At 39.2% G+C, this 11,409-nt stretch overlaps 1 long non-coding RNA gene across 2 annotated transcripts in view; it reads right to left on the bottom strand.

The window, feature by feature from the left end:
- LOC108690388 overlaps window positions 1–11,409 on the bottom strand; it is a 315,031-nt gene that overhangs the window by 150,536 nt on the left and 153,086 nt on the right. The window contains exon 4 of one of the 2 annotated variants that reach the window (XR_001931880.1): window positions 187–248. The exons of the other annotated variant lie outside the window; for it this stretch is intronic. This is a non-coding gene — a long non-coding RNA (uncharacterized LOC108690388). Of the gene's footprint in view, window positions 1–186; window positions 249–11,409 lie in introns of those variants that run through there. 2 annotated transcript variants of the gene reach the window in all.

An 11,409-nucleotide genomic window follows, 5' to 3' on the forward strand; every position in this document is an offset into this window, starting at 1 on the left:
GCGCACACACGCACACACACACACAGGGTTACACAATATAAACTATTAAAGACATAACGTAGTCTATAGCGGAATCGGTAACTTTATATCGTGGCGCGGCGGCTTCTTTTGATGCGACGCGTTTCTATCCAGCCTTTAGCGCTCTGTCCATCGTCATGGTACAGTACCGCAACCCATTCAAGTAGAACCGGCTACAAGAGTCTCGAATACCTCCTCAGGTACGCTCGGTGCCCGATCATCGCGAATGCCTGAAAAGATAAGAATACATGCTTGTTCCGTAAAAGTATTTTATCTTTGCACTGCCATATACTCAGAAAGAAGACAAAGTTAATCTTACTACACTTGTTTTTAATTATCTTTCTTTTCACACCAAGTGAAAAGTGACTACTTTCAAGTTTTTTTGGCTCATTCGTGTAATAATTTTAGCAAATTAAAAGAATTGAAATGAATGTACAAATAGTGAGTAAAACAAATATATACGAATGTACACAAAAAGAATAATTTTACTAAAGTATTTGAAAATTTAGCTAGATACAGATCTAAAAAAATAATTTTGTTGGCCCATCCAACTAATTTTGTAGGACTCTCAAAGTAATTGCTAAAACTTTTTATCTTCATACTTAAGTGTCTTACACAATTATCTTGAGGACACAATTATTTTTGTACATATCTATAGCTAAATTTTTAAATATTTCAATAAATCGTTCTATATCGGCTTAAAATTTTTATTTATTATTAGTAAATTTTAGTGTGTGCAAGACCCGACAGTTTAAGATTAGCCTTAACCGTTATATCGGCCATGAACATTATGAGACATATCACGGTACGTAGAATGATCTAACCATACATACCATCGCTACTTATAACAAATGTAAGCAGTATTATAACTTCGGTCACATTCATAGCGTCCGGTTGGGATCCGATTACGTTACGACGAACCATACGCGTGTACAAAGGAGAGTTTATCCTCGGAGGAAAAAGTAGCAGGGTCAGTCGATATAAGAAGGCCGAAATAAAACGAAGCCTGGTTTCACGGGAAGGCGAACTAACAATAAGACGTGTCAGCAACACCACACATTTGTCGTTCGATAAGAGTAATGTATTATAACCAAAGCGTGATATAAATACATTTATAATCACAACCAGACGACGATCGAATTGACAGTGCGTAGTGTCAATGTCTGTTCGACGATGGCAAACGCGTACCGATGCACGCAACGTAGGCAACGCGATAACGAGAACTGTTGTGCATCTCTCCTTCCCATTGGATCTGACGATTATCCGTTGCGATACACTGAACTGATCATTAAGGAGATGTACACTCTGGACGTTCGTGGAAGGCATCGGAGTGTCTTCAAAGTCGAGACTGCATCTGTGCGCGTGCAACATGCGCACCATGTCTCTTCGGTGTCGCGGCTATGTTATCTTGGTCGCCGATTATAACGAACGAAGATACGAGTTGCACGTAATCGGGTTGTGTGTGATATTATCCGCATTGCAGATTTCGCTGCGCCAAACATTGGCTACCGTACGCGTGTATATCCATTTATAATTGCGTTAAGTAATATTAGTTTTCTCGCTTTCCTGAAAGAGATAAAAGATTCCAAATGTCGTAAATAAAATGTAATGTTATGCTACTTCCTTCCTCCTTTTTTCTCTCCGTATATCAGCTTCCTCGATATCTTTTTAATATTAACCGTCATGATATCCTACAAAAGCAGCCAAAGATGCCAATAAATCATAATTTCTTCTATTCTTGTTTTCGGTTATGGAAGAATTATTATATTTTGATATTATTCGTGTCATTAGAATTGTTATTATATTGTATTTACTTATTTTTAATATTCTGTATATTTAATACATTTTTAATATACTGTATTTAATACATTTTTAATATACTGTATACTTAATACAAAAAAGAAAAGAAAATTGAAACAATAACGGAGCCAAAATGACATCACCAGCAATTCTAGTATTAATCGTGCTGCAAACAAATCAGAATCTGTTCTCGATGCAAGTCTTTTCTTTTATCTCGTTGTTCCTCTTTCATCTCGTTTGTCATCAAGCAATGAATCATCGAGAGAATTTGAAATAGAATGTGAATTTACAGGTTCGTCATTATTTATAATTTTCTATGTCGGTCGTTCGCTGTCGGCGTTGTTGGCGTCGTTGCACCTTCGTGCTTTCGCGCCTTAAAAGAATGATCGAGATAGGAGAGACCTTTTTCTTCGCCACTGGTGCATCCGTTCATTCTGAGGTACAACTACGACGACAACGATGGTGACGACGACGACGACGACGACGACGACGACGACGACGACGACGACGATGAGATGAGAAGACGGAAGACACAAGGTACAAGAGAAAGAAGGACTTGACCGCCCCCGCAACTCGAAGAGGCGTCGAGATGCCCGCCTCGATAATACCTGAGACAATGACCGACCGCCATCATTACTCGCCTAGAAACGCATATTCGCGCGCGACACCGCGTGCCGAGAACGCTCTTTTACCTGGAATCAATTTATCAAGAGCCAAAAGAATATGGTATGAATGTGCAGAATATCGTCTGCGTGAGAATAGATATTCTTCACGCGGATTAACCTTATTACGATAATGAATCGCTAATAAATGTTTCTTTGATGTATTGTAATACTGTTTGACATATATTAGTTCCTTTAAGGTAATCTGATTTATGAAAATCCTTCCGATTTCTGTTCATCTCTTCTGTTCATTTAAGGTAATCTGATTTATCAAAATCCTACCGCAATCGAAGTGTAATTAACCGCACACAGAAAAATACTGTATGATGATGTATTTACTGAAAGACCCTCAAGCGGGATTACAGAGTTACAGCACCTCGTGTAATCAGCCATGTGTTATGTCACGTTAAAATCCCCCTAATGACATACGTCTTTGCCGCATGATCTTCGAAGTCTGTCCGACAGCGCGAGATGCAATTAGCAGGGTCCTTAAGCGCGGTAATCTCGATGAGAATCAGCGGAACAGTTTGGTTGGACGGGCCGTACGCACACGCACGTACTTTAATAGCAGATTTTTGTCCGATCTCGAGATGCGACGTAGTGATTAAGTCACCCTTTAACAGTCGCGCCAGGCGCATATGTCGTGTGTGTCTACGCCACACACGTACGTATACATACGAAGCACCGGATAACGAGAGAAGACCACGGTGAAGAACGTCGTCCACATCTCGGAGGAGCTCGTTAGACAGCCTACGCCACCGCTCGCCCGACTTATCGTCCGCTCGCTTCCGTTCGTTTCTCCTCTTCCTCGTTTTCACCGTCTCTTCGCGTGTCTTTCGTCCGAGACTGTCCGTCCGTTTGTCCGTCAACGAGGGAGACGAAAAGCGCGGAGCTCGACTTCGCGGCAATTCACCATTTGCACAAAGCAGAGAAAGAGAGAGAGAGAGAGAGAGAGAGAGAGAGAGAGAGAGAGAGAGAGAGAGAGAAGATGATCTTCAAAGCGACGTTAACGACGATCATCTGGCGGTTTCTGAATTCCAAATGATATGGCGCTTCGTGCTCTTTGAGAGTCACGTATTTTTAGACAGTTAATTATACGGCCCATCCAATCGTCACTGCGTGATTAAGCTCACCGATATTTCGCCTTTGTCCTCTGCATGAGACACTCCGGAATTACCTATGTTTCTTCCCCTTCTTATATAGAATAAAAAATAATATGACAAGATATTAAGGAAAAGGATGTTAAGCTCTATAAACAATTGTAAATATATTGTAAATTTATATTTATTAATTGACAAATACATTTAGAATAGTTTAAAAAAACTCGTCATCGTACTCGATAATTTATCTACTTAATCATCTTATCATACTATTATTGTTAATACAAGCCAAGTAAAACTAATTTGATTTTAGAATAAAAACTTGCAAAAAATTTCGATATATCGATCATTCTTATATTGGATTCCAGATGTTCGTCTTCAGATATTATTCATGCTAATTCACAATATGTTACATCGCAAGATATTATTTTAACATGACATATAACCGTAACAAAATCGCATAATTATTCTGTGTCTGTTGTAAATGAACGACGTCAATACAAATTCCTCGCACAAGCTCGATCGTAAATAATAAAGCGCTATTTATCAGACAACTTTACATCTATGTCGACCGTATCAACAGTAACAAATATTATAGCCACACCGTTAATGCTAGTAACACGTCGTCTTATCGATCGTTTTATTAATTTACAAGTTTCACAGTGGCAAATAGTCACGGTTTCCAGCTCATGACCACGACGATGACAACGATACTAGTTTTCTAATCGCGTTACGATCGCGAGACTTCGTTACTGCTTTCCGCAGGCTTCTAAGAGTTCTAAGTGAGATCATTTTTTTGCTTTTTGCAGCTTCGAGACAAACAACACGCGAGAATCGTGGCGCAATTCTAGGAGCGGAAATCTAGAATAGAAGACCAGGTTGCCAGGTGCTATGGTTGTGACGGAAACTTTATTTAAATAAAACTGGCGTAAACCTTGATATTGCCATACAGGTTTATGTATTCAAGTATAACACGAGCTATTCCACTTTTAATGATCGCGCGTAAAACATTCGGTCTTGATTAAACGCTACGTCAACAGAGAAAGCGCGACGATGCGAATTGCTGCATTTCTCTCAGTACCTGCACAAAGAAACGATGCTTTTTATCCTTCCCCTTTTGCTGCATATTTATGTTGTGGAATTCTGGCGGGATGGATTTTTTTTAATCAGTCCTTTTCTTCTAAATAATTCGCTGCGTTAATAGAAAAGTGACAATTCAAAATTGACAAATTTTTTTACAGCATTTTTAAAATTCTTTTTAAATCGCGTTTTAAATTTAAACCACGTTTTAATTAGTATGGTGAATATGCATAACTTTACTTTCTTTCCACATGTTATACTTTTATTCATAATCTATTCTTTAAAATTGTCGTTTTATGAGTGTTTCATGAATTTTCAAAATTTTCTGCAACTTATGTTATCCCTTATCATAGTTGTAACATTTTTCCACATAAATAATGTTGACAAATGTATCGTTTTTCAAGAATATATTAATCTTCAAAGAGTGGATTTCCTTTCATTATTAAAAAAAAATGTTAATTTTTTATTTGTATTTTTATTCATTCTTCTATTAACGCAGCTGTTTAAATATTTCCAGCAATTACATAAAACGATTGGATAATAAATTCGATTGATTAATATACTTGTCCAAATCGCATCTTGATCTGATATTCTAATGTGCATGTCACATTGCATTTCGAGACACGAAAAATCACCTGCTTTTCGTCCGCGCGTTAGTGATGTCGTTCGCATGGTTCTTAAACGGTCGGACAAGACGACCGAACATGCGTATAAATTGAAATTTACGAAGTAGTCGGTGGAATCGCGTGATAGAAGCAACCTCATGATCGTTTTCTCACCGGGAGCTGTGCTGATCGTGGGCAAGGATCTTTCCACTTCTTTCATTCACACTTTCGTGCATCGTGCATCGTGATCTCGCTTGAAATTTTATAACTTCGGTTGTCACTATATCGAGAATAATGATTTTCATTTACATTCGTTCTTTTTACCTACAGTTTTTTTTTTCGAAAATAATATTGTCGAATAGCAAATTAATTATTTTTTTTATGGCGGCAGACGTAAAATTGATAAAAAGGCACAATAAATTTAGGTGCCTCCTCTTTTAAAAAATTCACACAGAATACAACACACATTACATCAAGATTTCATACCAGTTTGTTAACCGATACGAACTCAGAGAAGTAATAAATTGCGGCTATTGACAGGCAACATGAGACTGCCACGGTGGAGGTATCGTCGCGCACAGAGGTCCGTTCGTCCCGAATTTTTTTTCCGTTTCACCTGGGGTCGCCGACAGAACGGAAACCGTTTTGCCGAGAGACAAAGACCGAAATTCCATAGAGGCGCGAGGCACAAGGAGTTGGTAGTAGTCAGCGTAGTGGCGAGGAATGGTGGCTCGTCGTTCCAAGCTAAGCGTGGGCGGCCCCGCATCCGGCCTAAACTCTCGAGATAATATAACGCCGGTTCGTTCGAGACATTTGCACCATCATTAAAATTCGCGATAGCGGATCGAACAGACACGGTGACATCACCCTCGTTCGCGCGGACCAACTAAGAATCGCGTTGAGAGGAAGGGCTCGCCGTGTTAAAACCCGCCCTCCGTGTTCGCCGTGCCGACGACGATGGCCTTCCTGTCTTTCTTCGCCTTCAGAATCTATCTTAAGGAGAAAGGCGACAACCAGGCTCCATGCACGTAAGCCGTAACGATATACGCGTACAGAATGCCTATAATGAGATTAATGATGAACTATTTGATAAATATGACTATTTGATAATGAACTAAAAAGTATTCTTTATAGGGAGAGTCGGTTAATCAGAATATCTTTCGACGCATCGTTTATATTTCTGTCAGTAAAATCAATCTTTGCTTTCGTAAAATATAGCGTATCATAAAATCGCTGTAAATCGTGGGATAATAAAATATCGCTATAAATTGCCTCGATGAGACAGCAATGAGATGCGTGAGGGATACTATTTTCACGATGACTTCTATAATATATACTTTTTATTTAAATTAATAGAAAAGAAATAAAATTATCAAGAGTTTCATCGCAAACAATTTATATATATATAAGTATTTTTTTATTGCAGATATAGTAATCAAATTAACGGTGTTATCTACGATTACTTTATGTGAAAATTTCTTACAAAAATCTAATACTGACCAATTTAATAGTGAGAGACAGTAATTATTTATTTGGAATACCTACTAAAAGCATTGAACAATAAGTGTTTTAATATTTAAAATAAGCAATTAGTTACTATCTTTCAGTATTAAATTGGCCAGTATTAGATTTTAAGGATCTCTCAATCTTCAAAAGTCTCTCTCTTCCATATTTTGAAAATTTATGGCCCATTGCTTACACATTTGTGTATCAATTATTTTAATATCTTGCAATTAAAAAATCCGTTTCCGTCAGTTATCCAATAATAAATATCAAAAGAGAATTATCGAGTTGATTTTCCTAGAAATCAGGGGAGATTGGCGAAATCTAAACGGTATGATATTTCCGGTCGTTTTATTCCCGTCCGCATGCCGCTAATCAGCGCTTAGTCATATCGACACCTGCATATCGGAGTCCGTGACGCCACTCGACCGGGGAGCTTTTAATGCCTCGTCGAGAAGATCGTTCCGACAAGTGGAGAGATCACTGCCTTCCGAGAATCTGTATGCGTGGTACGTCCATTAAACGCTAGCATTAAACGTATTTAATAAAAATTAAGCCTCTCGTCGCGGAGGTTGCCATTCGATTTCCTCTTCGTTCTTCGGATGATCCGACTCCAGTTCCACCTCCGCGAATATTTATGCAGATGCGATGATTCGCGTCGGAGAATGCGTAACGGTAGCGGAGAATGCAAATACGTTACGCTTATAAGCGTCACAGACTCCGCGTTTCACGTCAAAACCTGATGCACGTATACATTTCCAGTTTGACGTTTGTATTGCACGCATGCGTATGCGAAAATTACGCGGCAAACTGGCTGCGTGAGATACGATTGTATTCCGAATACAGCTTTCGGTACTCGCGCGAACCGCGCGTCGGATTTTACGCGGTACATAAGGCGTGACGGGAGTAACGAGCTGTATCTAAGGGTTGCTGATGCGAGTAATAGCCCAACAACGTTTATTTATATTTACTTTGAGTTGAAGACAAGTGATATTTGCATAAATATGTATTAGCGAGTAAAAGAAACAAGAAGATTTTCATGTCTTACGATATTGATAAAGAATTTAAAGTGTAAGAGAAGTAAAAAGGAGTAAATCCTGTATATCGGAGTCGATGTACTTAACGTGAAAGTTAATATTAATCTTTCTACAATAAGATGGATTTTCGAGACATCTCATAAAAGTATCACTGAATCTGATCAACACATTGCTGTTTTGATAATTTTTCATTTAATTAATTAACAAAATAGATAAAAATAAATAATATAAAAGAAATTAATGACATACTTAATTCTTCTTTTTCTATTAAATAGCGTGAAGGCTCTACAAAATAGTTACTAGAATGTCGTATTCAATCTACTTTACCAAAGAAGAGGTGTTAACAACATTCCATTATTCTCGTACTCGCTAAAACGAAACAATTTTATTTTCAGAAACAATAAAAGCTCAACATAAAAATTATGCACTGCAAATCTTATTTCCGACCCCTCGATATATTAAAATCGATTTAATAGATTGCGATTTCGCAATCAGAAAATAAATCGTAATAATCAAATAAGAACGAATCTCGGGTTTCCTTACGTGCCGCTCGCCTTTTCTGTTAACATCGAGAGAATGGCGCGCGGTCGCGCTACAAATCCGGCAAAACTCTCACGGACGACACCTGCTGAATTATTCAGCGAGAGCAGCCACGGTGTCGTACGAGAGCGGCTCTTGATTGCTTCTCTTTCTCTTTCTCTCTTCCTTCTCTTAAGGAAAGACTTGAGGTGCGAGATGATAGAGGAAAATTCTTCTGTCGGCCGGACAGGTAACCGAGAAAGCCACAGTTCTGAGGGTCGCAGCGGAAACTACCACACATCTTTCTCGATACCTGTCCACAATCGCATTTCCATCGACGCCGATCTGTTTATACACGATGCCGAACACGCCCGACAAATATTTTCTCGGCAAAATTCTTCCTCACAGGATCGATCGGCGATAATGCGCTTCTACCGGGATTGACGGGTGCGCGAACAAAGCAGTAGAGCGTTTTAAACAATCAAACCACTAGCTCTCGGTGGTAGTCAATCTCAATCGGTGTATAACACCGATCGATATTACACACTTACCTGCTTCTCTCTTCTATTCTTGACAGAGGTAATGTGCGTCCAAGATAAAACAACTTTTCGCTCCTCCTTTCATCTTTTCTCCCTATAGCTCTTTACATTATATGTTTAAACACATTTTCTAGTCGGGTTTGCGGCGAAATGCTATATTGAAATACACAATCGCGTTTCTAGTATTACTACTTCACGTATCTTTTTAAATCAATGTAGTTTACTTCAGCAAAATCGTTCGAATTTACAATTCTGCTGCAAAGAACGATTTTGCTGAAGTATCTAAAAATTTAGGTAGATACAGATCTGAAAATAACTTTATTCAATATCAAAATAATTATGTTCAGAAAATTCAAACATGATGAGAAACGCTGCAAAAAATTTTGATATTTTAGCAATCAGCTCGAGCGTCCTATAATTATTTTGATGATTCAAGGAAAATTATTTTCAGATCTTTATCAACTTAAATTTTTAGATATTTTAGCAAAAATGTTCTTTTTGTGTGGGCATTGACTTGTGTCGGTATCAATCTAATGTCAGACTACAATATTATAAATCTTGGATAGTTGGATAGTAGACTATTTTAAATGGCCATTAAAAGATAACATTAACGATTAAACATTTAAAATCATTATCAATTAATCCGTTAATAGGATTAATAAAGCATAGTATGCGATGTATCATCGGTCCGATTTGTACAAATGGAATGTTGATTGGCTTGATCGCGTTTGCAAATCGTGATTAACGTGCGTCTTCCGGCTCAGAGGGCATCTTCCTCATCATCAGTGGCCGGGTATCTTCCGGCGTGATTTCGCGTGTTTCTTCTTCTCGCTGCCGCCGCTCTCGTCGCGTCAGCGGGGTTGGTCAGACGCTCGTTAATCTTTTTTACGACGCGCTTCGCGCGGAAGAGCTCCGTTTCCCTCGGGGGTGACGAAGGAGGTGTCCCGCGCTAATAAATAATTTCTCGCGTAGTCCCTGTAGATCTGGCGATGATAACTTGGCTGAAATACGCCGGACACAGGTCTTCGGGGAGGCACGCGAGGACGCGCACACGCGTGCACGATGGTTACGCACAACGAACACGAATAGGCAGGCGGCAGAAGAGGAAGAAAGAGATATATATACACGTACTACGCTTGGTCGAGATGAAAGATGGTTGCCCCATAAGAGATACGAGAATGTATAGCAGGATAAACGTATCAGGGGAGCAATTATATAAAAATGTTGTGTCTTGCGGTGGCGTGCTAGTTTAACCTACTCAATACATACGCAGTTTGTCATCGTTAGTTTCCTGTAGCTCTTTATGTATCTCTTTTTTTTTTATTATTGAAATGTGTTTCTTACCCTGGACTCATAGATTTTAATTTAAAAAAAATCATATATAATTTGATATAATTTGTATTATTTACAGATAATTTCTCTCTCTCTCTCTCTCTCTCTCTCTCTCTCTCTCTCTCTCTCTTCTTTTTTTTCTCTGTTTGGAATGTTTAACCCAATGAAATTAAATGATTCCGCAAGAAATAAATTGGCGTTCTTTCTCCGCAATCGACATCGTTATGATGATGAGGAAATGGAAAGACGCTTTAAAATAAGCGATAACATATAACTTATGGTACTCGAGGTACCAAAAATGCTCGCTCAAACAAATCGAGGGATGGAAACCTCAGGGAAGGACCCTAGAGTGGTCCAGTGATGGTATAAGAGCGCAATTAAAATGCCACGCTAGCGCCACTCAGCAGCAACCGCCGATAAATAAATGCGACTACCGCTGCACAACGAACAGAATAAGTGTGCAGGAGGACTGTTCCATAACCAGTCAGCCAGTCAGAAAGGTGGTGGTTGCGAGAGCCTCCTCCGCAGAATTCTCTCCTCTTGCTCTCCCATCTCTTGCTCCTTGTCCTTCTCTTCTCTTTCTCATTCTGCTTCCCCTATTTCGTCTTTCTCTATCTTATTCTTTCTCAGTTTTGCACGCGTACACACGTACATACACAAATATATACATATACGCACGCGCGCGCGCGCAATGGACAGACATTCTGCCTTCTGCCTCTGGCGCTCACAATAAAAAGGTGGAGACGTTTAGCTCGTGCGGCCATGTTCCTCATCCCCGTTGGTATCACCGGCACCCCCTTCTGCTTTCCTCCTGGCCATCCTCGCCGCGGAAAAAGCACGTAACGTATAGCCGCGATCTAATTGTTGGAATTATCATCTGACGCGGCGCCGTAAGAAAATGGCCGTGGAAAATATCGCGGGAGGAACTGCTGAGACATCGAGTATCTGAGTCGATTCATTGAGATATGATTCGCATGCAAGCTCATGCGAATTCTCGAATCTTTGATCTTTTAATTAAATTCCACGCTGATCACCACCATTAACTGTTGACGAACTGTCATTTCTTGGAATGTTTGAAATCGTTAAGATTTTGTTTTTTAATTAAGAAATTACCGGAAAAAAGAGAGATCATTAATTTAATAAAATGAGACGTCAAACTATAAATTCTTTTCGTCCACAATAAGCGGAAGAGATGTCCGCTTGTCTTCGAGAAC

Source organism: Atta colombica, unplaced genomic scaffold (assembly GCF_001594045.1).
Source record: "Atta colombica isolate Treedump-2 unplaced genomic scaffold, Acol1.0 scaffold32, whole genome shotgun sequence".
Taxonomy (NCBI): Eukaryota; Metazoa; Arthropoda; class Insecta; order Hymenoptera; family Formicidae; genus Atta; species Atta colombica.